Source organism: Crotalus tigris, unplaced genomic scaffold (assembly GCF_016545835.1).
Source record: "Crotalus tigris isolate CLP2741 ecotype Arizona unplaced genomic scaffold, ASM1654583v1 scf7180000019070.2622420, whole genome shotgun sequence".
In the NCBI taxonomy this organism is placed as follows: Eukaryota; Metazoa; Chordata; class Lepidosauria; order Squamata; family Viperidae; genus Crotalus; species Crotalus tigris.
Window position 1 is genome coordinate 547,697 of NW_024097360.1, and position 27,902 is coordinate 575,598.

At 41.1% G+C, this 27,902-nt stretch overlaps 1 protein-coding gene and 1 long non-coding RNA gene across 4 annotated transcripts in view; one reads left to right on the forward strand and one right to left on the reverse strand.

Annotated features, from left to right (window-relative positions):
- The window catches only part of SNAP25 (synaptosome associated protein 25), a 67,330-nt gene that overhangs the window by 27,951 nt on the left and 11,477 nt on the right, over positions 1-27,902 (reverse strand). The window lies entirely within an intron of this gene.
- LOC120315298 lies at positions 5,652-27,173 on the forward strand. The gene is made up of 4 exons (XR_005558649.1): positions 5,652-5,841; positions 7,887-7,973; positions 25,518-25,580; positions 26,198-27,173. It is a non-coding gene; the product is annotated as an uncharacterized LOC120315298 (long non-coding RNA).

Below are 27,902 nucleotides of genomic sequence, written 5' to 3' on the forward strand. Positions count from 1 at the left end.
TGATTATTACTATTACAAAATAAAATTTCTGTGATTTAGTATTCCCAATTTCTCTGTAAAATATGAAGAAAACTTTGAAAATCATATGAAATATAATAAACATAAAGGTAAAGGTTTCCTCTTCCAGTCGTGTCTGATTCTAGAGACGGTGCTCATCTCTGTTTCTAAGGCCAAGGGAGCCAACATTGTCCAAAGATGCTTTTGTGGACCTGTGGGCAGCATGTCTACACACCAAGGTGTGTGGAACATTGTTGTCTTCCCACCAAGTGGTACCTATTTATTTACTGTATCTTACATTTGCATGCTTTCAAACTGCTAGGTGGGAAGGAACTGGGACCCATAACGGGAACTCATCTTGTCATGCAGCATTCGGGTCTGAAACCCGGGCTGTCAGCTTTTTAGCTGACAAGCTCAGCATCTTTAATCGCTGAGCCATCACGTCACTCCCTACAATTTTAATACTGTTCTTTTTATGAAGGGAGGGTCCACCAAAACAAAAGCATCGACTTTGGCCCACCCAAACTCATACTGAAGCCCTGCCTATATCACATCATCGAGATTGGAAAGTAAAGAGAATTATACAGTAACTCATTCAATTTCATTCTTCCACTAACAGTTTATATAGTAATTAGGAAGAAGAGAGGCATGGGGCAGTGGTGGGATTCAAATATGTGAACAACCATTTCTCTGTGCGGATGCCACTTCGAGAAGTCCATTCTGGGCCTGGGCAACAAAAAGTTAGCTACTGGTTCTGCCAAAGTGGTGTGAACTGGCTGAATCCCACCGTTGGCATGGGGTAATCTAAATATGTAAAATTTACACAACACACACACACAAAACGTCAGGCACCGAACGGAGCTGGTGGAATAAACTCTTCTGAAAGCTTCGGACTTCCACAGTAAGTGGAATTTCACCCCGAGCATTATTTTCAGCTCTCGCTAATGTTTGGTTTCCCTCACTGACAAGTTGTTTCTGAAGGAGACAGAACTCCCCTTGCGAAGCATGTATCTGTGCTAATTAAAAATGAACAAGAGGCAACTGCAAAGAGTGTTGATGTACAATAATTGCTGCTCCACAAACATGGGGTGGGAGGGAGCAACCCGGGATTGGCAATCAACTCTATTTAAGTCTCTGATTCATTTATGTAACTAGTTCGTGATGGTTTCTCTCCCTCACATGAAAAAAAAAATCAGATATTTGCCCAGGAGGACAATTCTGAATACATAGATTTTAAAAGAATAGAGAGGATTGTTTCATTATCTGAATCATTTGAGTTGTGAAAGGTCCTTCTAATTCCATTCCGTGTAAAAAATAATAATACAAACTCCAAAGCAAATACAGTTCAGACTCCATGTACTCTGGATTGGAAAGTGTTACTGCTGGGAGAAAATGGGTTATTAAAGGTTTGCTATGTAGTTTATACCGAAGCTCAAATATTCACAAGCGGTTTACAATAAAATGGCATTGTTTCCAGGATAATAAACTAATTATCAGCAAAAGATCTGAAAAACTCTTGAACAAAAGCTTATCGAATGATGCTAGCCATTGTTTTGATCTGCAGTCCAAGAACAATAGACAAGAGTTATAGTATGTATAAGGTGACCAACCATCCTCCTTTAGGGAGGACAGTCCTCCTTTTGTAAGTTCTGTCCTCCCTCAAAAAGTGTCCTCCTACATGTCCTCCTTTTCAATATTTGAAGACTAATATGCAGGCCTTTTTTTTCTCATAGAACGTTCAGAATGGCGTTCCGGCACCTTTTTTTGATGGTTTTTTTTCAACTTTTGCATGAACTGTGCTACTTCCCCTATTGGCTTTCGAAAACCAATAGGAATTGCTGCTGAGCGTGCCAAAACACCCGGCCGGCAAATTTTGCACATGCAAGTTGTCTGCAGCGAAGGCGAATTGGCAGGAAGTTTGCCCCCCTCCCTGCTATCCAACTACACCATCTCCTAGTTAGTCCCGAAGATACCTGGAGGAGACTAACTTCCATTTAGGTATGGAAAAATCAAAAAAGAGGAAATGCCATTTCTACGGTAAATTGAATAAGGAATTTCCATTCATCACATCAAAGAAGGATAACATTGTTTTCTGCAATATTTGCAGCGGAGAATTTTGTATTGCAGTCGGAGGCAGAGCAGCTATTACGAAACACTTGACCACCAAGAAACATAAGCAATCATCAGATGCATCTGCTTCCAGTTGTAAAGTAACAAGTTTTTTTAAAACTTCAAAGTATTCTGAAGATGAAAAACAGTTAGCTGCAATGGAGGGAACATTTGCATTCCATACCATACCATAATTCACAATCAAAGTTTTCGTAGTATGGATTGTACAACTAAATTATTGAAAAAGTTTCACGATGCTAAATTTTCATGCGCCAGGACAAAATGTGAGGCTATTATGAAATCAGTATTTAAAAATTACTGTGACAAAATACTTACAGAAGACTTGGAAACTGCAGCATTTGTAACAGTTTTATCTGATGCATCCAATCATAATGAAACTAAATTGTATCCAATACTAGTAAGATATTTTAATGTTACCAAGGGCATTCAAGTAAAAATTTTAAATTTAGAATCCATTGAGGGCGAAACTGCTGAAATTTTGTCAAACAATCTGAAATCCAAAGTTGTTGCGCTAACAGCTGATAACACAAACACAAATTTTGGTGGGCAAAGATGCAAAGGGGTGAATAATATGTATTACTCCAAAAGAAAATACTAGGAATAGGTTGTAATGCACATATTTTGTCAAATGCAATCAACACGGCGTCATGTGCCATGCCAATTGATGTAGAAGTAATAATAACTACAATTTATTTGTATTTTAATCATTTTACCATTCATGTGGCTACTTTAAAACAATTTTGTGAAGAAGCAAATGTTTAATACAAAAAACTTTTAGGATATTCAAAAATTAGATGGCTTGCTCTAACACCTGCTATAGAGCATGTGCTACAATTATTTGAGCCTCTCCGTTCATATTTTTTAAGTTTAGACAAATGTCCTAAAATCCTGGAATCGTTTTTCAATAATGAAATATCTGAGATATTAATATATTTTGTACATAATCAAGCATCTATTTTTCACAAAACAATTCAAAAGATTGAAGGTGAACACATTTCAGCTACAGAAGTTAGTCTTATTTTGAATGACTTTATCCTTCAATATAAAACTCGATTTGAAGAAAAATTTCTTCCTTTAGTTATAAAAAGAAAATTGTCAGACTTAGAGGAATCAAATCTGGGCAGAATGGAAAAGTTTATCAAAGAACTGCAGAATTGTTACCAAATGTTTTCAATATATTGAAGAATGGTCTGAAACAAACATCACAGGAAATAACAGTTTTCAATGGTGTTTTTTGACTTCATCGCAAGTATACTGACAGATATTGAATCTTGTGTTGAGTTTTTATCTAAAGAAATGCCAGACATTAAAATAGACGACAATTGTCTCTTTGAAGAAATTAGAAGACTGAATGTATTTTTAAATTCTGTAAAATTAACACAGTGGGAAAATAAACACGTTGAAATTGATAAAAGATGGGTGGAAATATTCAGCCATTTCAAAAATGAACATATTCCATGTGAAAATTTATTTATTCTTGTTCAGTTTACGTTATGCTGCCCTGGAACTAATGCAGCAGTTGAAAGGGATTTTTCAACTGCTAATAATTTTTTGAAAAGTGAGAAATCGAGATTGAATGTTGATACTCTAGCTGTAGCACTTGCCGTAAAATTCAATATGAAGGATATTTCTTGTTCAGATATTTCCAATATATTGTTAGAAGATGATACGTTGACAAAAAATATTCATTCAATGGTAAAGTACTTATTTAAATAATAATTAATAGGCATGTAAGCATAATTACAATATAAAATGTTATTTTTACAAATGTTTTTATTATGCATTTATCATATTATAGTGTATTCTGTAATTATTGTTGCAATGAATAAAATGTTTCTTTTATTTACGATATTTTTTCTTCAATTTATTTGTGTCCTCCTTTTCATTGTAAAAAAATTGGTCACCATTGTTAACCTGGTTTAAATGTTGAGAAACTACCATAAAGAAACATAGCATTACAGTGCATTATCGATTCTGCAAGTTTACTTTTAGATTATGTCAAAAATCTCACTTTAAGATTACAAATATATTAACTAAATTTAAGGAAGAATGGTTCCCATACCTACAATACATTACACGGAATGGTAAATATAACCACTTAGAGTCTGGCTTTTGGGGAGGGGGGGGATGAATGCTTACAAATATTGTAAATTAGGAAATGTATAAAAAGGTGGAGTCAGAAATTGATAGCTTTTATTATTATTACTTCATTTTTTCCACTTTTTGCATATTTTTGTTAAATTTGCTTTGTCTATTTCTTATTTCCCTTTATCAATATGTAAACACACACACCTACACATACCAAGTAACAATGCAATGGAGATCTTAAATTGTTAGTTCAAGAACTGAAACCATTATCACATAAATAATACTTTGATGTGAATTGCAGTGATTCTTTTTTATATTATAATCACCTTTGGGTGCAAACTCAAATAATCTTACGCTTGTAATATTGGCATCCTAAATTGCAATTAATACTGATAATTCTGAAGCCACATCAAAAGAAGTTGAACAGGGCAGTCACTCCTGTTGTAGACGACTTCATTTTAAGCATAACATTTAAGTATCACCTTGCAGTTGAAGATAGCTTTTCTTCTGCTTTTCCAGCTTCTAGTTTTGAAGCATAATACTGAACCCCATTAATATTTCTTTTCCCAGTTTTAAGGCAAACAGTATCCTCTGAAGAGGGGCCAATGTATTTATCATCATTACTGTCACTATTATTTTGCCCCACTAATACTAATATTATTAATATTTTGTAATACCAATACTATATTATTTCGCAATAGGGAGAGAAATTTATTCTTATTGTTTTCCTAAAAAAATGCTAGAAACATTTTGGGACCCCTATTATAATAATTTCATAATAATTTAAGCAGAAGGAACTATTGTTTTCAATCAACTCAGACAGAGAAGTCCAGCAGGGAAAGACAGATAAATCAGCTGCTTTTCAGCCAAATCTGATATCACATCTCGACACATGTGGACCTGTCTGGACACATAGAATCATAAGGGTGGGAGGGATTCTGGAGGTCTTCAGTGTTTAACATTCAAACTCAGAAAATGCAGGCGTACTATAGATTCACTCTCTCTGCTGTATGTAGAATAATTAATCAGTGGAACAACTTGCCACCAGAAGTTGTGGATGTTCTAGCACTGGAAGTTTTTAAGAAAAGATTGGACAACTATTTGTCTGAAATGATACAGGGTTTTCTGACCTGAGCAGGGGTTTGGACTAGAAGACCTCCAAGTCTGTTATTCTGTTATTCATTTGTTCCATTGACTTTACTTTCTATTTACACTCTGTCCAAATATTACTTTTAAAAAAAACTATTGCTTTATCATTAATCCAATAGAATTATAAAGTATGCATCATAACTAACAGAGTAATACTTGTTGGTGACTAGTCCTGAGGCAAATGTTTGAGCAAAGAGGGAGGGAGGAAGAGAAGGAACAAACAGTTTACTCTCCCTCAGTGCCTATATAACTTGTTTGACTTGTGAAAAGCAAAAGATTAGCTTTCCCTCCCTCCCTCTTTCTGAAACCTTCAGGAGTGCAAAAATGACATGCTAATACTTTCGCATAACCAGTGCATATCTCAGATGTAAAGTCAGTCTTCTCAAGAGGCTTCTACAGTCTTGCAATCCCCTGCATGAACAATTTGGGAAGGTATGATTCAGGCAACCAGTTTGTAACCAGGGGCCATAAAGAGAGGTAAATATTATTTCCTATCCTATCTCCTATCTTTGTTGAAGAAAAGAGATATGAGGTGGTGGTTGTTGTTGTTTCTGTGAAATTCTTTCTCTGGTGGTCTGGTGAGGTTGATCGCAAAAAGTCCAGTATGAGATTATGAAAGTAACTGTCCTATGAGATTGGGCAAAGCAGCTTTTGAACAAACAAAATCACTTGAAAGGTAAGAAGACATTAGAAATACAACTAGCCCCAAAAGTTGAATAAATAGCCAGAAGAATCTTTAACAGCATGGATACAACAACACTATATGAAAGATAAGAAATTTTCATCTATCATCTCTTCCCAAGAATCCTCAAAATCTGTTCTGGTTTCTTAGTTTTTGGCTTTCTTGAAATTGGAGGCTCTATTCTATGAATTCTGAAATAATAGTGCTCACAAAAGGGGAGCCACTGTCAGTATGGTCCAAAATGAAGGCAGAAAATGAGGAGTTATTTCTAGATAAGGTTATTTAAATTGAAGCCCCAGATGAACTAACCTACATGTTTTTGTTAATCAGCCTTGGGAGAAAGAACAAAACAGTAATTTCACTGGAATGATTCTTGGATCCTAGGTCTTGCCATTGTGTTGGCTACTATGCCAGTCTTGAAAAAGTACACAAAGGCTCACCTGGTTGTAAACATAACCATCCAATAGTAACAATAAAGAACATTTCCAGATTCCTAGGAGCAATTCATCCAAGTATACAAAAGGTTCAATTAAGCTATATCACTAGCCCTGGAGCAGGTCCATTCACTGATTTCAATGGCAAAATCATCAAAGCATTCACCCCAAACCATTCATTGGAGATCAATGGAAAGCTCCTACAATGTTGCAGATTTATCCTATCAAACATTTAGTCTTGCCAATTTCTAGCACTTGGCATCTGGGGTCTAAAGAGGAAATTATATTAGCTCCAAGACTTTTCAATAGACCGCAGCCAAGTGTGATGTCTACTTGCTCATTTCCTGAGAATAGTGCTTATTTGCTTCCATGGGATTTTAATTCTTGGTTATGGTGCACTCTATTCAGGAATCTTATTATGAAGAAGTTGCTCAAAGGATGCCCTGCGGGATATAATAGCATTTGGCATTACACATTCTTGGGTTAGGCAATAAGTAGAGGATGTTGAAACTTCCATTTCCAGCTGATGCTGTACTCCATACAAAGCCTGCATTGTGTAGCCAACCATTAAATCACAAGCTGGCAGGGAAAGATCGATCCTTTATTAATATAGATACAGAACCTTATTTCTCCTTCGTTCTGCTCTCAGTCGACTTAGCATAGATATGGATGATGCTGGGGGGAAGGCAGTAATTAGTTTCAATCACATGATCAGCAAATTTGTGGAAAGATAGAGCAAAATCCATTCCATTCAATTGCTATTTAGCAACTGAAGCCTTCTGCTTCCCACGCAGGAGGGTTTATTGATTTATTGTTATCTTGACTTATTTTATTTAGTTACTCATATTTGTGTAGACGCCCAAGTTACTTAGTGGCTCTGGGCAGAATACATAAAAATAAGCAAGCGTGTATAGAAACCATTAAAAGCAATCAATTTAAATTAAAATAAAACCAAGGAGGAAAAAAGTGAAAAAGCAAAATGGCAGAAGATGGCAAAATGGCAGAAAAACAAGTCGAGGGAGCATCCTTGTCATCCTTTTCACAGCAGCAATCAAAATCGGTCAGTTGATGACTTGTGCCTCAAACCAGCCTTAATGAGTATTTGATTAGTTAACCGAGTTCTTTATATTACGATAATAGCTAGCCATATATTAATTTTTATCCCTTTTGTAGGATTTTTTTAGTTTTTGTTTTTATATGTGTATTTTTTATTTTTTAAGTTTGTGTACTTTATTTTATTTTATTAGCTTTTAAAATTATCAACCATTTGTATTCTAGATTTGGTTGAAATAGTGAGTGCATTCCTTTAACTATTATATAACCACCCAACAGACTCCACTCTGTCCTGCTATCCTCAAGCTAGCTGACAAAGCCATGTTTTTAAGGGCCTCCTTTACTTCTTTCAGCACTAACTACTGCTACATCCTGGGATTGTGGTTAGAGCAATTGGCACAAGATGGATGCTGGTTGTGTCTTCTACCGTTATAAGCCAGGTAACAATTTTTGCTCCATAAAGCAATTTTGCCCTCTATTGCTTCAGATGTTGCAAAGTGCAGAAGACAGAATTGCAGAACACATAAACTTTCCTTGGTTAAAAATGGCTGCTACCATGGGTTATTTGTTTCTCAGAACTGTTTCCTCCTCCCAGTGATTCCTGGAACCAGACAATTCATTACAGAATTCCAAAAATGCTTTGTTTCTTCATTTGGAGGTCATGTGCCTTGCATGAAGAAATTCCCCAATCAATTCTCTGTGTAATCTTTTGGAGCTTTACTGCTAATTTCTGTAAAATACTACCAGGGTGAGATTATTTTGAAGTTCTGGTTCCAATCAACTTGAGGTGCCATCACAAGCAGCAGGGTAGAAAGATGTAACATACAAAATGTATCATGCATGCCCTAGTTAGCTTCCGCTTCCTGCTGAATGCTCTTTCCTTTGCCTACATTGTGGAAAATTTCATCTGCGTAGCTAGTCAAGGGTTGTTGTTTTTTTTTTTATTTTGGGTGGGTTTTTTGGGCATGAAATGTTCCTTGCCCGAGGTTCCAAAGTGTCATGGACCAGCTCTGCGTCTGATTCAGCATGAGACATTTTTGCTTCTTTCTACTATAATTCTTGGTATAGCTGTAATTTCTCTTCTGGTTTACAGAAAGCAGGGCTGCAGCTACCACAATTGGCAGCTGTTTGGATTAGAAAGAGAAAAGGCAATTTGGAGAATGCATAGTCCAGAGACTGCTGCCCTCGGCACCTCCTTAATTAAACACATCTTTCCTTGGAATTGACTGGTAATCGATAGAGCCAAAAAATATACCCTTTAAAGCAATTAGGGCAACAAAATGAATTTGGCAGTGGATGCTGTTTTGTTTTCTTCTACGCATACTAAGCCAGTAGATATCCCATTCTTATTAATGATTCTAGAGACAGGTAAGCTGAAGTAGTCTTTATTTTTACAACTTCTAATTGCAGATCCTCCAATGGATTTTACCCATCTTTTTAAATTATTTATTTTGTGGAACTGAAACTTGCTTCTTGGGTCTTTCTTTTGCTAAAAGGTTGATCAAATCAAGGCTGATTTCCACAATGTCTGTCCTTTTTAACTCAAAATTTGGGGATTTTTTTCTCAGTATTGAAAAAGGCATCTGCAACTTTTCTGGATGTGTTTGTTTTGTAATAATGATAGATATGAAAAATAATGCTACAGACTGACTTCTATGAAAGGGTTATTGTTAGAATCAGGAAAATATGTAAAATCTTGTGAACAGCGACACAAATCCAAATTATTTCAGATAAATAAGGTGCCAAAGCCCCGGCTTTCTAGGAATAGATGGGTAAAAGAAAGAAAAGGCACATTTCAGAATAAAACCCTTCTTTGATTCATCTTTTATTGTTCTGCCTAAGGCTAAGAGCTGACAGCAGTGACTAAAATTAAACATGCTTTTATGGTATCTACATTTAACTAAAATGCTGCAAAATTGCTGCAATTTTTAATACCACAAAATTTTAAAGGGTCCATTTTAAAGACATGTGCATGATTTTATCAGCAGAATTTGATCATTATCCTGCAGTCAGACTGAAAAATGTTTAGTAATCCCCTTTTAATTAATATAATACATGAGAATCAATTAAACCATTGCCAACTCACATTATCAGTCTGATGGCCTATTTCTATCTGTGCTTATTCTGTCTTCCTACTGGTATATTGAGCTGATTGTCTGTGTTTTCCACTTCCATGAACAACCTGGTCACTGATTATTCTGTAGGGCAGTGGTTCTCAACCTTTCTAATGCCATGACCCCATAATACAGTTCCCCACATTGTGGTGACTCCCAAACACTTATACATCACCGGGTGCCAGGGGCGTGGCCAAAGAAAAGGGGAAAAAATGGCTGACAGCCTTGTTTGGCGACCCCCGTGAAATGGTCGTTTGACCCCAAATGGGGTCCTGACCCACAGGTTGAGAACCACTGCTGTAGGGAGATATGTTGGCAAACTGAGCTCCTTGACATTGCTAGAACTTCCTAGTTTTGAGTTTCATTTGTGGTTTACATCTGAGACCCCAAGAAAAGGCTAAATGCATTAGCTTTCTGTTATGTCCCGAGCCTTGCAAACGGCTCGGGCGTTTGCAGGCAGTCCCAGGCAGGTGCAAAGCTGCCCGGGACCAGACAGGCTGTCGCCAGCGCCGTGCGCATGCGCGGGCGCTGGCACGGGAAAAGTAACACTTTTACCCGGGAGTTGCCTATATAAGAGGCTGCAAAGCGTTTGGGCGTGCCAGAAGCCATCTACCTGTAAGCTGAACGCTGAATAAAGAAACCTGAGAACTCCAGCTGCTTCTCGTGTCTGTTTTCCCGCCACGGACTCAACACTGGCGACGAAGGTGGGATGCCTTGCACTACCTGGAAAGGAAGAAGTGTAAGCTTACCCAAGGACTCCTGAGCGGCGGAAAGGAACGGCGTCGACTCGGCAGCTGCCCGCCAATCCGGTGCGCATTCGGGGGTAGGCTGGCTGATAGACCCGTCTCCTGAAGATTTGAAGATGGCGAAAATCGGAAGGCTTTCGGAATTCGACGTCTCACATCCAGAGCGGTGGGAGTCCTACGTATCCAGGATGGAGAACTACTTCAAGGCAAACCAAGTGAGGGAAGATAGCTTGAAGGCTGCCACCCTGCTTTGCGTTTGCGGCCAGGACGCCTTCGAAATCGCAGAAAACCTTGCAGCACCTGCTCCAGTAGAGTCTGTAAGCTACGCAGACCTGAAGAAGCTGCTGAAGGAGCACTTCCACCCCAAGGTGTCTGTCATCGCATGGCGCCACACCTTCGAACAGAGGGATCAACGGTCCGGTGAGTCAGCCAAGGAATTCATCGCCGCATTACGGAAGGCCGCCAAGCACTGCGAGTTCAAGGACCTCGAGGAACGACTGAGGGACCGATTCGTGTGCGGTTTAAGGCATCGAGAGCTACAACAGAGACTTTTCGCTAAGGAAGAATTATCCTTCCAAGATGCCTTAAGGGAAGTCACCACAGAAGAAGCAGCAGGCGGCGCTGTCAAGAACATGCGGCCGATCAAAAACAGTCCAGAGGGTGCATCCGTGCACCAGGAAGACGTCCAACGAAACTCCGAGGAGGATCCGGACGAGGAAGTCGACCGTCTACACCCCGCGAAGGAAGAAAATCAGAAGGGAAGCTCTTCAGCTCCGCTCAAGTGCATCGGCTGTGGAGGTCGCCACAGGAGAACCGACTGCAAGTTCCGCTCCGCTACCTGCCGGGCATGCGGCAAACAAGGACACATTGCAGCTGTGTGTCTGGGCCGACGAAAGGTACAACCTCAGGAAGAACTGCGCCTGAAAGGTACCAGATTCCCCAGCCAGAATAGGTAGGTTTTTGCGCTTCGCGAAGAAGCATCTGTAGGACAGGCACACACAAGCCCATTAAGAAAAAGCTGTCACTCAAAGTGAAGCTACAAGGGGTTCCATTATCTATGGAACTAGACACAGGGTCTGCCCTTTCCATCATTTCCTTGCATACATTTAGGAAGATCTGTTCCAGTAGTGGGACTAAGGCCAAGTTAAGGCCTTCTGATATTGTATTGACAGATTTTCAAAACTCAAGAGTGTGTATTAAGGGGGAGGCCACCCTTAATGTGCAATACAAGAGTTTTGAAGGTCCACTAGACTTATTAGTAGTAGGGGGTGAACGAACGAGTCTCATAGGACTCGATTGGTTTGAGGCCCTGGGGATACACGTCACAGGACTCAACAGTTTACAAACACTCGACCTACAGGAAGTCTGCAAAGAATTTGCAGATGTTTTCAGCCCCCAGCTGGGCACATTCAAAGGACCACCTGTGTCCTTAAAGCTAGACCCCACTGTCACTCCCATTAGAATTAAAGCAAGAAGGGTCCCTTTTGCTTTAAAGAGTAAGATTGACACTGAGTTAGACAAACTAATCCAACAGGGAGTTCTAGAACCTGTTGATTCCAGCCCTTGGGAGACCCCCATTGTCACGCCTCTAAAGGCAAATGGGGACATTCGCATTTGTGCTGATTACAAATGCACACTTAATAAGGCATTGCAGCAACATGCCTACCCTGTTCCTGTGGTCAGCCACATCCTGGCCTCCCTCAAGGGGGGGCGTGTTTTTGCAAAGCTTGACCTGGCTCAAGCATATCAACAGCTGCCTGTTGATGATGATGCTGCCATAGCTCAGACTATTGTGACCCACAGGGGAGCCTTTAAGGTAAAAAGGCTACAGTTTGGAGTGAATGTCGCTCCTGGGATTTTCCAAAGCGTGATGGAAAACACACTACGAGGTATACCAGGGGTTTGCCCCTACTTTGATGATGTCTTGATTGCAGGAGATTCCACACACATTCTAGCTGAGAGGCTTAGGGCTGTCCTGTTAAGATTCAGGAAATCAGGCCTCAAGCTCAAAAAAGACAAATGCAAGATTGGGGTGCCTTCTACTGAATTTCTGGGATTCAAAATTGATGCTGCTGGGATTCATCCTGCTGAATCCAAACTAACTGCTATTTTAGAAGCACCCAGGCCAAAGTCCAAGGCCGAACTTCAGGCCTTCCTAGGCCTCCTGAATTTCTACAATTCTTTTCTTCCACATAAAGCTAGTGTAGCTGAGCCTCTTCACAGGCTACTAGACAAACAAGCTGTGTGGCAGTGGTCACAAGCGCATGAGGCTTGCTTTAAAGAAGTCAAGGCCTTGCTCACTTCTAACAGTGTTCTTGCACATTTCAACGGGTCTCTTCCTGTGTGCATCGCTTGTGATGCGTCCCCCTACGGGGTTGGAGCTGTCCTGAGTCACCTCAGGTCTGATGGAACTCAGGTTCCTATTGCATACTACTCCAGAACACTGTCTTCTGCTGAACGCAACTACGCTCAGATAGACAGGGAGGCTCTGGCTGTTGTTGCTGGAATTAAAAAATTCCACGACTTTCTATATGGCAGGCATTTCACGGTCTTCACTGACCATAAGCCTCTGCTGGGACTGTTTACCACACGTAAGCAGACTCCCCACATCATTTCCCCTAGAATGCTTAGGTGGTCTATTTTTTGTCTGCATATGATTTTTCATTACTCCACAAGCCTGGGAAAGAAATGGGCCATGCTGATGGCCTCAGTAGGTTGCCTCTGCCAGTAGTAGAAGCTGACCCCGCGCCAGCTGTCAACATTCTATCAATCCAAGCCTTGCCCGAGCTCCCTCTTAGTGCCAGGGATGTTGCCGCTGAAACAGGTACAGATCACACATTTTCACGTGTCCGTTCCTGGTTTTTGTCTGCTTGGCCTGAGCACTGCCCTAGTCCTGAGTTTCAGAGTTTCTGGTCCAAAAGAAACGAGCTGTCCCTTTCTCAGGGTTGTCTGCTTTGGGGAAACAGAGTTGTCATTCCCACCTCAATGAGGACTAGGGTCTTAGATTCCCTCCACGAGGGTCATCCTGGCATTGTTCGTATGAAGGCTCTTGCACGCAGCCACTTGTGGTGGCCTGTTTTAGATAAAGATATTGAGGCTAAGGTGCATGCATGCCACCTGTGCCAACGATCTCACCCAGAGATGCCCCAAGCTCCTGTGCATAGATGGGAGGAAACACAGTCCCCATGGTCTAGGGTGCACATTGACTACGCTGGGCCCTTTCAGGGCCAGTTCTTCTTGGTCCTTGTTGACAGCCATTCAAAATGGCTTGAGGTTGTGCCTGTCTCATCCACCACCACTGCAAAGACTATTCAGGTACTGAGGGGGATTTTTGCTGCACACGGGCTGCCAGATGTCATTGTGTCCGACAACGGCCCTCAATTCACTTCCTCCGAATTCCAAGCTTTTTTGCAGGCAAACCTGATTCGTCATGCCACATCTGCACCTTTTCACCCATCCACCAACGGTATGGCTGAACGCATGGTGCGCATCACAAAGGACGCCTTGAAGAGACTCACCTACGGGGACTGGCATCACAGGTTGGCTGACTTTCTCCTTTCTTATCGCACCACACCGTCCACTTCTACAGGGAGAAGTCCAGCTGAACTTCGTTGGGGGCGTCAACTTACTACTAAGCTTGACCGGTTGCATCCTGACAGATTGCCTCCATCTACCTCACATCCTAGGGCACCGAGACAATTACTTGTGGGTGCCCCGGTCTGGACTCGCAATTACGGGCCTGGTCATACATGGGTCCCCGCTTCTGTTTCCAGGGTCACTGGTCCTCTATCCTACTAGGTAGCCTTGGACAACGGTCGTGTCCTGCGCAGGCACATTGATCAACTCCGCCCTAGGCGGCATCTTCCAACTGAGACTCCTGGGTCTTTTCCAGGGGGGGAGGGGGACCCTTTGGAGCAAAGGGAAGGGCAAGAGCTACTGCCCATCTCCACTGAAGGAGCCACAAACGGCCCATCCCAGGGTTCCGCAATTGCTCCGAAAAGGAATTCATGGAGCTTACCCACACAACAGGCACTCACGCCTACTCCAGCCAGGGAGTTACCCCGGGGGCATACTCACTTTCCATACACATCACACAGCACTCCAGCCAGGGAGGAAACCCGGGAGCATCCCAACAAATCATTCCCCGCAAGAGAGCTGGCATACAATCCCCAAAGTTGGCCTGACCTTACCCCAAATCCTACAGGGGGTCAAACATACACAGAGATAGTCGAGGAACCAAGTCCCGACTACAACACTTCTAGCACAAATCAGGGAACACCTGAGTTTTGGGAAAGTACAGAAACCCACACAAGCCCAAACACAGAACGAGGTTCAGGGAATGGACAGCCTCCTGACAGGTCTTGGACTGACCTAGGAGGTTCTACAGAGACGCCCAGCAGCGGCTATCACTTCAAGGGGCCCGAGGGTCTACAGCTAGGCAGGTCAACCAGGTCACATAGTGACAGAAGCCCTGGCCTGACGAGCCCGGTGGGCAAGCAAGCAGGCCAGGCATCGGGGTACAGTCCTTGGAAGGCACCAAGGCACAATAAGGAGAACAGGCTCACACCTCCCTTCAGTCAGGGAACTTCTGCTAGTAACCCAGAGCTGAGAAGGTCACAGAGAGCAAAGAAATCTCCTAAGTACTTAGAGGATTACATAACATTGCTGGCAAGGCAAAAGCCAGTAAACAGTGGGAGCACTGGGGAGCAAAATGTTGTATAAAATAAATGTTGTATGTTGGTAGTAGTTTTAGCCCGGGGAAAAGGGGTGTTATGTCCCGAGCCTTGCAAACGGCTCGGGCGTTTGCAGGCAGTCCCGGGCAGGTGCAAAGCTGCCCGGGACCAGACAGGCTGTCGCCAGCGCCGTGCGCATGCGCGGGCGCTGGCGCGGGAAAAGTAACACTTTTACCCGGGAGTTGCCTATATAAGAGGCTGCAAAGCGTTTGGGCGTGCCAGAAGCCATCTACCTGTAAGCTGAACGCTGAATAAAGAAACCTGAGAACTCCAGCTGCTTTTCGTGTCTGTTTTCCCGCCACGGACTCAACACTTTCAATGTCGCAAAAAGTTAGCCATCCAAGACCCAGCACTGACTTGAGTCAGTTACTCATACAGATTGCAAACAATGACTCTCTTGAAGGGGTACCTGCAGCAAGCCGACATTTTCATCAAAATGATGAATACGTGCATTGTGATGTCACGAAGCAACTTTTGAATTTGCATGTGAAATCACACTGCAAGTACACAAGGGGCAGAGTTTGCAACATGTTACTTAGTTGCCCCCCTCCCTCTCGGAGCAGATACTTAGGCTCACTTGATTGATGCAACATGCATGGACACACATCTCTCTAATTGCACAGGTCCCTTTATTAGGAATCATGCCTGAGGGAAAACTGGGGAATATTATTATAGTAAGACTAACAGCAGAACTTGTCATCACAAGCTAAGGTCCCAGTGTGCAGCTGCTGATTTCCCTCTGATTCTCCTCCACAGCCTACTTGGGGGGGGGGAACTTTCCTCACAGGTACATCATATACCCAGCCACCTCTCTTTTTCCTGCCATGACATTGCCTTCATTTTGCTTCCAGCCTAAACCTGTCATTAGCAGTCCTACTGTTAAAGAAGCAGTTTTGCCCTGGATTACTATTGGGTACACTTTGTCCATCGCCATGCCACAGACGTTGTCAGGTGACCTCTAAAGGGTGGGATCAGCTTGGCATCTGTTGGTTTCCTTAGTCTGATATTGGTAGCCCCTCCCTTCTTTCGTGACCTTTAAGAGAATTAAGAGAATCCTGTTCGTTGAATTGGACTCTCTTCGAGACCTACCAAATTTCTAAGCTTATTTCCAGCTTTGGATTCTCCTTACCCATCAGCAGTAGTGAGGAGGAGGGGACACTGCTACATGAAACAGCAGAAAAAGAGAGGAACTTCTGTCACCGTCCCTTGCTTCCCTCACTCCCAATACCTGTTAGCTGTCATTCAGGTTGCTTTTGAATATGGGTTTAATGTGCTTGAGTAGAAAGATGGTTTGCACTCCTTCACCACCCCAGGGGTGTCAGGAGATCTGAAAATGGCACCTTTCCCAACTTAGGCACCTGATCTCTAGGCTGAGAAAGATGGAAAGAGAAATGAGAAGCATCCACCCATAGATCTAGCCTTGCGACAAAACCATTGCCAAGCACAGCCTGTTCTTTTTTCCCCAGGTAGGTAAGAGGTGGGAGAGACAAACATCCCTCCCAGGAAATGAACACACTATCTTCCAATTGTAAGCAAGAACAGATGGGGGGGGGGGATGAAGCACTTTAAGTGAAGCCCTGAGAAAGAGAACCTGGGTGTCACTGATGTTCTGAGCAGTGCCATTTTAATTTCCCATAACACCCTAAAGTATCAAGGTCATGTCAGCAATTAAAATAGCTACTTGCTTCAGTTAATTGACAGTACTCAGAAGACCCTGTCCTGTAGGTTTATAGATACAGATACCACAAATCCACTGAAGGCTACTGATTAGCAGGCATGTATTTGTGTGTCTCTCTGTGTGTCTCTCTGTGTGTCTGTGTGTCTGTCTGTTTGTCTGTCTGTCTGTCTGTCTGTCTGTCTCTCTCTCTCTCTCTCTCTCTCTCTCTCTCTCTCTCTCTCTCTCTGTGTGTGTGTGTGTGTGTGTGTGTGTGTGTGTGTGTGCGTGCGCAAAACCTGGAACCAGTCCTGTATGTGAGCAAATAAGCTAATTTAAATGCAAACAAACAACCCACCATGCCTCAACATGCTTTAGAGGTTGAGATGTTCCTATTTACATAGATAAAAATCCAAAGTAGAGAAAACTGAGTTACATTAGACTCTTAGCACGAGGCATTAGAGCTCCATTTGATTGAAGGGCTTGAGCAGTATTAATAGAAATAGAAATACGGTAACCACCAAAGACACAGGGCCATGACTCAAGGCAGCCAGCAAGCTAACTGGGAAGGAAAGCAAAAGGACAGCCTGAGTCACACAACTTTTGGAGTCAGGCTGACCGCAGTCCTCTGCTGAGAAGGCTGAGCTTATAATTCCAGCTGCGTCACCAAGCTGCTGTGAAGAGGATGGAGATTTGACAAATCCTAACAGCTATTACAATGCTGTAGGGAGAATGCTTTCCAAAAGTAGGTTGCATTTCCGGAGCGGTCTGACTAAGACAAACACCGCGTTTGACAGCCACTTCAGTAAACACAGCAGGAAGACAGGCACTGCTGCTGATGACTATGCAAGGAATTGTGTAGAAAGGATTTCTCCAGGTGGCAAAGAGGCACCTTCCACCTCTTGTTGTCACCAGGTGAGACCTAATCTGATTGCTTTACGTTTCGGAGCAAATAATACCCTCAGGTACACCCCCCCCCCCCATCTTGCCCTGCCACAGGGCAGCCTGTCCTCAAACGAAGTGGCAGAAATTGCATATCTCATCATCGTTTCATAGGGCTCTTTAGCCCCATCAACCTACTGTAATGCAGGATCGTGGGGCTAATCTCAGATCAGGCATCGTCCCTTTGTTTTCTCATTACTGGCAACAGAAATGCATTTGAGAGTAAGGCTGTGCCTTTCTGGTGTCCTTTAGGAAGGGGCCCCATAATACTACATTAGCCTCTGGCTTGCAGGTTGCCATACTGATTGACCAGTTCAGGAAGCAGTCAGACAGAAATTCAAGGAGCATCCAAAGAGTAGGAGTGCTCCTCCTAACAAGTCCAGCCCTTCACATGCAGCACAGCTGAGCTCTTTCCATGTCCTCTTCTGCCTCCACTGAAATTACCGTCAGAATAACAGAGTTGGAAGGGGCCTTGGACATCTTCTAACCCAACCCCCTATAGGGAGACCCTACATCAGGGGTCCCCAACCCCCTGTCTGTGGACTGATACCAGGCAGCGGCATGCCAGCAATTGGTCCACACAAACAAGCAAAGCCCCATCCGTAAGATGCAGGCAGCACACAAAACCACGCACCCTCCAATCTGCGGAAAAACCTCTCTCCACGGAACCAGTCCCTGGTGCCCAAAAGACTGGGGGCCTCTGCCCTACATCATTTCAGACAAGTGACTGTCCAGTCCCTTCTTAAAAACCTCCAGTGATGGAGCACCCACAGCTTCTGAAGTCAAGCCATTCCACGGATTAACGAAAGCAAGCCATTCCATTGATTAATAGGTGGAAATTATTAATAATAATCAATTATTATAATATCAATAAGTGTAATTGATTAATAATAAATGAATGGAAAGTCCACATTCCATGGTAGCCTCTGCTTACATAAAAGCTCATAAAAGGAGATGCTCTCTCCATGCTCTGCTTATGAACTTCTGGAAAGTAGTAATTAGCATGTTAGCCACGGACAAATACATCTCCCAAAGTAACCACAGGTGGAATGAGAATACCAGACTGCAAACTGAATAAAAGACAGAGAACAACGACCTCCTTTGATTGGTTGCTACTCCATCCATTTTTCAAAAAGTGAGTTAATATTCCTGACAGATGTGATGTGGCCGTATCTGATCAGATGTTAAGTAGGCAGAAATAGGATTGAAAGTAATAGCATTAATGGGGACCAACATTCATCCATCAATATCTTCCCTTCCACTATTTTCTTCTTTTCAAGCAATCTGTTCTCTTCTAGATCACTCTGTATGACTAGCCTTTTGTGAACGAGCAATCCCTCCTCCTCCCATTTTTGCAAAAAAAAAAAAAAATGCCAATATTTGAGCAGGTCCTCAAAATTCCAAATGTATCCACCATCACAAATAGTTGGGATAACTTGCTAAAATCATGGTTTACAAACCAAACTAGCTGGGTTTACACATCATATGACATTCAAAGCAACTTAGGATTTAGTACAATATGTGAGCCTTGGCTTATGAAAATACTTATGACCTCATAATCAATGATATTTAAGCATGTTTTCTTTAATAAAGCATATTTTCTGAGATCATTTTATTTGTTTGTTAAATTTCTACACCACCTATCTCACCAACAGCCATAGCCAGCATGGCCACGAACAGCTTTGTAATCCAAAACACACAGAGAATACTAAACTACTTTTTCTTGCTTTAGTTGAAAAATGGTACAACTCCACTTAAAAATGTAAACTCCATTAAACCCAATGAATGGAAATTATTCATATGTCGAGGCAATTTGAACTACCGTTCTCTCGTTATATGGAATTCAACCTGACGGTTTCATCTTCTAAGACAGTGGTTCTTAACCTGTGGGTCGGGACCCCATTTGGGGTCGAATGACCATTTCACGGGGGTCACCAAACCATGCTGTCCGCCATTTTTTTCCCTTTTCCCTAGCTGTCCTACTCCTTCTTATTGGTGGCCACACCCACTTGGGGGTCACCACAACATGGGAAACTGTATTATGGGGTCACGGCATTAGAAAGGTTGAGAATCACTGTTCTAAGAGGAATAGCAAGTGAGATCTATAGTATGAGATCATTGTATAGTCATGTGGAAAGGTGGAAAAAATAAGTGCAGTGAAAGATAAGTTTACCTTTCCAATACAAAGGAAGCATAAATGAGCAGTTTTCAATAACTTCCCCTTGAATTGCCAAGTTCCAAAAGATCTTTCTCTCTCCACTGTTAAACTAGACCTGGGCATCCCAAGCCCAACTCTACTTTCAACCATAGAAATTCACTGAGTTAATTTAAGCTGCCTCCCCATCCTCAGTCTAACCTACTTCAGGGGTTCAGTGGGCAAAATCCCATGAATGCTCTTTGTTCTCCTGGAGAAAAGGCAAGATATGAATTATCATGATCGATTAATGTGTAGCTACATAAATTAAACAGAAAGTTCCTAACTTATAATTTGCACAAAATGTTGTAGCTGCTTATATTGCTAATCCCAGGTTCTAAAGAAAGTTCATACGATCTCTTAGTTCTTATCAATGATCAAACTATTTTGAGAAACCCCCTCCCGTATATCTGATTAGAATAAATTCAGAAATAAATGCTCAAGATACATTGGGTCTGAGTTTGGAAATACATTTTCAACGTCATATAGTGAGGTCATCCCATCTAGGCACACTGGATGTATCTGAAGATTGTAAATGCCTAATTCATTACCATTTTTATATTCACACTAATCTATAGGACATTGATACCTGGATACTTAAGGACCCTTAGAAAATCCTACAACATACTGGGGGAAGGGATGGGTTCATAACTAAGCGGCTAATATTATAGATACAATCGGAAACTTGATTTTAACTTCCCATAATAAATATCATTTCTCTGTGTGATGCCAAGCTGACATGTTAGATTTTGCAGAAATGCAAGAAAGGGCAAAGTTTGCTCAGCAGTTAGCTTTGTTTTTCTAATCAAACCCAAACACTTGCAAGATCAATAGTGTGAAGTGATGTAAAATAAAGGTTAAGAAAATAAAGGTTGAATTAAGGATAATTTACACGAGGGGATCAGTACTAAGCATTATTTCTAGGGCAACAGAGGGACATTGATTCTTGTAGAAGCTCTCTAACAGTCAATGAATATTAAGACCCTGAAGCCAGTTATACCCTAACTCTGAACCACATCTTGGGTACATCCTGGTAAAGTGGGGCATAGAACATTCATGGTTTTGGGGGGCATTTGAGAAAGCTTTAAAAGCGATTGTGATTTTGTGAAGAAATCTGTTTTAAGGGCTTAACTGTATGTTTTGTTATTAAGGAGCTCAGCTTGAAACGAAGAATGCAAACGTGTTTTTCTACTTTAATCATTTCTTTACATAAATGGAATCTCATAGAATGTTTATCTGAGGAAAAAAATTCTTCTTGGGAGAAGAAGAATGCTGCTTTAAAGATGAAATAGGGAAAAACGGAATGTAAATTGCCTTCACAGGGGCCTGGAGATGAGATGAAGGCTGTGTCATGAGGACTTGTCCTCTGAAAACATTTCACAGGATGTCATCATGCTGCTGTTAGTGGGAAATGAGAATGAGGATGAATGTGTGAATGGCCTGACCTTTCCTAACAAGAGACTCGTTAGGAAATTCAATATATCAACATTGGGAGAGCTGGGTTCACATGACCTGGTTGGAAAAATCATCCTCAGGAGGAACAAGATGATGAGGCAATGAGACTGTCATGAATAGAGAGTCCCAGCCATAACAACAGAATCTCCTACTCCTGGCCCTTGTGAATCAAATCTTAAACTGGAGGCTCATCTGCCCAGCCCATGGGAACACTGCCAACTCTGCGTGAAAAGACCGAAAGTGGGGAGATAGAGGAGTGCTCAGCTGCACAGAAGGACATGACACAAGCAGGGACCCTTGGGAGCAGCCTGATGCAGTTAAACTGCCAGCTGGTGACTGAACACTTCCTGGTATTTAAGGCCACACCTGAACATACCCAGAATAACTTTCTCAGTCTAATTTTGTAGGCCGTGCTCTTTGCTTGAAACCAATCGGTAGCTAGTTCTTCATATCCTCTAGCTTTTCCTATTTTTGTTAGAAACCACAACCTTTAATGATGATGAACATTCCTGTGTTTCATGAATGTTGGATATGTCGCTTGAACTAGGGCTGTAGGTATGATTCTGACTTTGCTTGCTAGAACCACAGGCCTAAAATTGCTGATTGACTGATTCAGCCTGAACAGGACAGAAGAGCCATGCTTGATTCTCCCTCAGAATCCTTATATTATGCAGGCCTTCATTTCACACAAAAACATATATACGGAACCAACCTATATTTGTATTGTGGGGGTCATGTGGCTAATTTTCATATGTACAATAATTTCACAGATATATCCATTTCTGTAGAGTTTTAGAAAGAATGTTGAAAAAAAATAATACTCTTGATTTCTCCTTTGGCATCTTTCTCTGCAGCAAAGGAGCTCCATCATGTTATAAGGCAAGAGAGAGAAACTAGAACCTAAACTGCAGATAAAATAGGTCATTAACTTCACTGAAGCAGTTCAAACATCACTGATAATAATGGGACCTGTGTCAACTGTATATTTAATGCTAAAAAAACCAGAAACATTGCCTGGGCTATGCTCTGATGCAATCTGTCAGAGACTTGTCGTATAATATGCATGTCTGGATACAATACTTATTACACAGGTTGTGTGTGTCGGGGGTGTGTGTGTGTGTGAATAGAATCTGCTGTCTCATTTGATAATATAAATATGAACATTGTTTTGAAGCTGTTATGTAATATTTAATGTTAGCCTTGAGGAGTCCTTGATACTCTCTGAGCTTGCTTGTTTTCTTGCAGACGTTTCATTACCCAAATGAGATAACACCAGTTATGATGTTACCTAGTTTGGATAATGAAATGTCTGCAAGAAAACAAGCAAGCTCAGAGACCACCCAGGATCCCTCATGTCAGCCCTGAGCTACAAATACTCTCCTGTATTAATGTTAGCCTTTTTTTTTCTTCAGCATGAATCTTACATGAACTTGTCATCTGCTGCGTGATCTCTGTAGAAAATTATAAATATTAGGATAAAACATTGCAGCCCCTTAACATTCCTTAAGAAAAGAAATGGAGACTAGAACCTCCCGAGAAAACCAGAAACCTTCTTCCATTTTGAAAGTTATGCAAGAGTAGTTCTTCCGTTGTCACAAAACTTGGGTAGATTCCATGAATGGCAGCTATTTTGTATAGCTTTGTCTTACAGAACAGTATGAAATAGCTGTATTGTATGTGTCCCAGACTGGGTTTCCATTATGGTTTTGAGAAAAGGCTGAAATATATGGAACTGCAGTTCCCCCTATTCTGTGGACTCTGAAGTGTTAATTTGTGGAAAATTGAGCTGGTTTTTTCAGCTTTTTTCAACAAAATAAAGATTTGCCTAACTCTTTCCATGCTATTCTTTGTCACCCATAGTAGCAGTCTGAGTTATTAAGTACAAGGCTGACTGAGGCCAGGATTAGGACATCTGTTGTCCTCCAGATATTGCCATGCTAGAACTAGCCCCATTCTTCCCTATTGCCTATGACCAGTGCTTTTTTTGTAAAAAAAAAAAAAAAAAAAAAGATGCCGGAACTCACACATATCATACAACCCGCCTTGCCTACCCTACAAGGTTCCATCCAAAAAAGGTTCCGGAACTCCTTCAGGGCTTTCTATGACAAAAAAAGCCCTGCCTATGACATGGGGGTTGCTAGGAACCAAATTTCAACAACATTGGGAGGGTCAGGGGTTTGTCTCTGGGGCCAATTTAGACTCTGATATACCAGAATATTTAGAACTTTTAGGCAGAGTAGGAATCCTGAGTAACATAGGAAAACAGGAAGTGGAGTTCATCAAATATAAATAAATAAAAAATGGAATAATTAAAGACTGTGCTGCCTACCCAACTTTAAAGAAGACTACCTGGCTTGTTTTCCTTCCTTCTTTCTAGATTATGTAGCCCATCACTGTCTCCAGTCAATAGTTAAACATTTATCCAGCTTTCCCTGATTCAGTGAGATGTAGAAATAGATAATCAGTGATTCCATGTGGATATTCCAGAGGAGAAGATAAAAAGCAGAACTTGTAGAAGTCCACAAAAGAAGCAATTTATCCCACGAACTCTTACCAGATCCTGTTTCTCACAAAGACAATAGCATTTTTAATACTTAGGACATCTACTTGGAGTAGATGTGAACCATTTTATCTTTAAAATGCTTTGTAAATCTCCTGCCGTAGACATTTGTGGTAAGTTGAGTTTGTTTCCATCTAGCCCATTAACTGAGAAAGCTCTGCTAAGCATTTCACAGAGGATATAATAATAGTTTAAGTTGTATTTGTTGCAAAATTTATATCTTTGTGCTCTAACCACTATCAGATGATAAGAAAGATCTTTCCACCTGGAGAGCATCCAATCATTGCAGTGGAAATATTGGCTTTCATCAAAGAGACTATATATGACATAAAGCAATTTCCTATATATTTTTATAATGCCCCACTGCTTTTGCTCATTTTTCATCATTTCAAATTAACAATGTGACTGCCGCATTCGCAGAAAGGGAATTAAAATATTTTTGACCCAGGGAGAAAAAAGTATCCAAGAAAGGCCTGGGAAATCTGTGCCACTCCCCATGTTGTTGAACTATAAATCCTTTAATCTCTATTAACTATGAAAGTAAAAACACCAACGTTGCTTGGAGTTGTTATTAACATTAGAGGCCAAAATCGCCTTGTGCCCTACATCTTCCCACAGTTTTTAAAGATGGCAATAATTTTAAATAGAACTCTGTGGTGTTCTTCCTGTTTGTATGCTTATCTACAACATCTGTAGATATATAAAGCCTGCATAGATAGACAAGAGATGGACAAACACAACCATTTCTTCTCTTGTTGCCTTAAAAATCCTTACCCTAAGTGTTTGTTTTTTTCATACATAGCAAAAGTACAGAGAAAACACAATGTACTGACATGGGACAGTGTTTAATCTCATATAAACTGAATTTAATATTTGTTGGGCAAATGCAATGGCTTACCATAGTTAAAAAGAATAATTATCAAAAGCCTGTCTGACAGCTTGTCTTATTTTTGTCATTTAATTTTTTTTTTTTTTTAAAAAAAAACCCCACTTTGGAATATTTGCCAAGGTGGAATTGTTTCAGGATCCCAACAAGCACACCAGTCCTATCTCATAAAGCCCCCTTGTCACATTCGTTCTGATGTTTTATGCCAAGTCAGGCCAGAAGGCTGGTATGCTATGGTGATATTCTGACAGGAGCGCTTTGGATTTCGAATGCCACGCCCACTTGGATGGCAATATTTACGGCTTTGTTCGCAAGCCTGCTTCTCTGATAAGGCTCCAACTGAGCAGCCATACAATAGTTGCTCAGAGCACAGGGTGGAACTCCAGGCATCAGGGCAGTTGCACCTGTGCCAAAAACTAACATAATAAAGGCTCATTTACAGATAACAGATTTTAAGACTAATATAGGAAGGTTAGGCCAATTGCTTCAACGGAAAAAATAATAACAATGACAAAACTCAAATACTGACTTCTCGGAGAGAGGATCACATTTTTTTATCAGATCTGGAAAGATTATATAAGTTATGCTAAGAATAATTCTGATTTTAATAAATTTAACGTTATGTGGAAATTATGACTGAATGTTGAGATATATTGTTCTGAACTATTATATTGTATTCTTGTTTCTTCTTGCCTTACAGAATATTAAAAATGAAAAAAAAATGAAAAATACCAGAAGAAAAACAAGTGGTACGGGAAAAGCAGTAAGTTACATAACTATCTTGTTGTCTTGGTCAGATAAAATTTCTAGGGAGGAGAAATACTGGATTGTATTTGTAAGAACTCGTAAGACTATCTAGGAAGAACCAAATTAATAAGATGATAGATCAAAAGAGCACTTTTTTGCATTAAAACACACCATCAAACTCTAGATGTAGAAGGAACAAGAAAGTGTTATGAGCTTCAGCCAGGCCAATGCTAAGAGTCCAATTATAATCCATATAATAGTCCATACTATTATAACACTCATCAGTGGACCAACTCCTCGCCCTATCACCCAAATGCTCTCTGGAACAATCAAATTTTCAGCAGGTTTCTAAATATTAGGGATAAGGATGCCAACATTATTATATCTGGTGGGAGATATAGGAGAAGAGGTTTTGTACAAAATGCTTCCCTTGGAGCCCCTTTTTACATGAAATACGGATCCTTAGCAAGTACTCTCTGCCATCATGTATTCAGTGGGCAGATTCAATTTGGCATTAGCCGTCCTCATTAGACCCAAAGGCATGTAAGTAGCAACAGGCAGCTTTAATTGCACTTGGAACTGGCAGCCAATGCAATTTCCATAACACGGGTGCTTTATGTCTGTATCTTATAGCTCCTGTTTCTACAGTTTCTGCAGTTTCTAGATGATCTTCAAGGAGAGTCCCTTGTAGAGTGCATTGCAGTCATCTAACCAACCACTGGCAAGGATTTGAATGACTATTGCCAGCACATTCTGTTCCAGAAATGACCACAAATCTAGGCAAATACCCTCCTGACATACTCACAACTGCTTTTCTAGTATTTATTGTTTGTTTATTTTTTTATATCCGGCCTTATTTTTTTTATAAACAAGACAAGATGGTGAATAGGTCCAACACACCTTCCTCCTTCCCTTTCCCCCCACAAAAAACAACCCTGTGAGGTGAATTGGGCTGAGAGTTAGTGACTAGCCCAGCTGATTTTAATGGCTAAAGTGGGACTAGAACTCACAATCTCCTGGTTTTTAGTCTGATGCTTTAACTATTAGATCAAATTGGCTAACAGGAGCTGAGAGTCCAGGAAAATCCCCTAATTATATACCTGTTATTTATTGGGGAGCGCAGGTCCATCAAAAAGCTAAGATTGATATTGTCTCATGCTCAGTCAGCCTCTGAATCAATAGCTACTCCATCTTGCCATGGTTAAGTACCAACCTATTTCTCCCCATCTTACAGCTTCCAGACACCTTGTTTAACGTCTATTAGAATTTCCAAATGGCCTAGGGTAAAGATGCAGAGCTGAGCATCATCAGCATAGTGAGGATAATGGGCCCAACTGTCAAATAACATGTAAGTGGTTTCATGTGGTTGTTAAAGAAAATGTGGGAGAAAGCTGAGCATGAGGGTGTGTGAGAACCTGTGGGAATGTGCAGAGGAATGCAGATTAGGTATGGAGAAGCAACACAGTCTAGAAGTAAGAGCTGTGAAAAGAAAGCATTTGAATGACATAGTACCTTAATTAACTCACTAAAAATATGACTGGGAATTTACTTGTATGGTTTTCAATATTGTATTTTATCCCAGCTGAGCATTAAAGATGCCTTTCTGAAATCTCCAAAGTTCTTGCTTCTTTGACTAGCCAGCTATGTGGAGTTTAACATTGTGACAGCCAATGCTGGAGTGACCTAGGGCTCAACCTCACATAAAACAACTAAAAGGATCTGCTCAGGAAACAATGAAACCACCTTAAATTGATGCCTCTAACTCACACTCCTCATAGATGGTCCAGGATGCTATTCTCAATGGTACTGATGGTTAACTGACAGGTCCAGCATAGCTAACAAGGGTCATGCTTCCTCTATCCGTTTGATACTGTGGATCATCAATGAGAAACTGCTTCTTCCTGACTGCCTGGGCCTGATCCATGGATGAAAAGGGCCCAGATAATGTGCTTTCCCCAGAATTCTTTATAGCTATGGTTCCACTACTTTCGTAACAACTTTCTCTGAAAATCAAAGGTTAGAAACTATTTGATAATTATTTTAATAAAAGTGGGTCTGAAGACAGCCCGTTGAAGATGGGTCTTCTAGGACATTGACATTTTCCACTTCCACAACAAAACCCTCACAAAGGCTCAGTCCTAGACTCAAGCTGCAGATAGAAATGAGGAAGAGCAGAAGTCCAACTTAACAAGTGGAGAGCTCATCATAATTAAGGTTTTTGCTATTTTTTTCAAGATCAACAGATTCAACTTCTTGCCAGCTGTAATGTCACAAATCATAATGTTCAACCTCTCTTTGGACTTTGTCCAGCAAACTTCCAGCTTTGAGGGAATGCTAA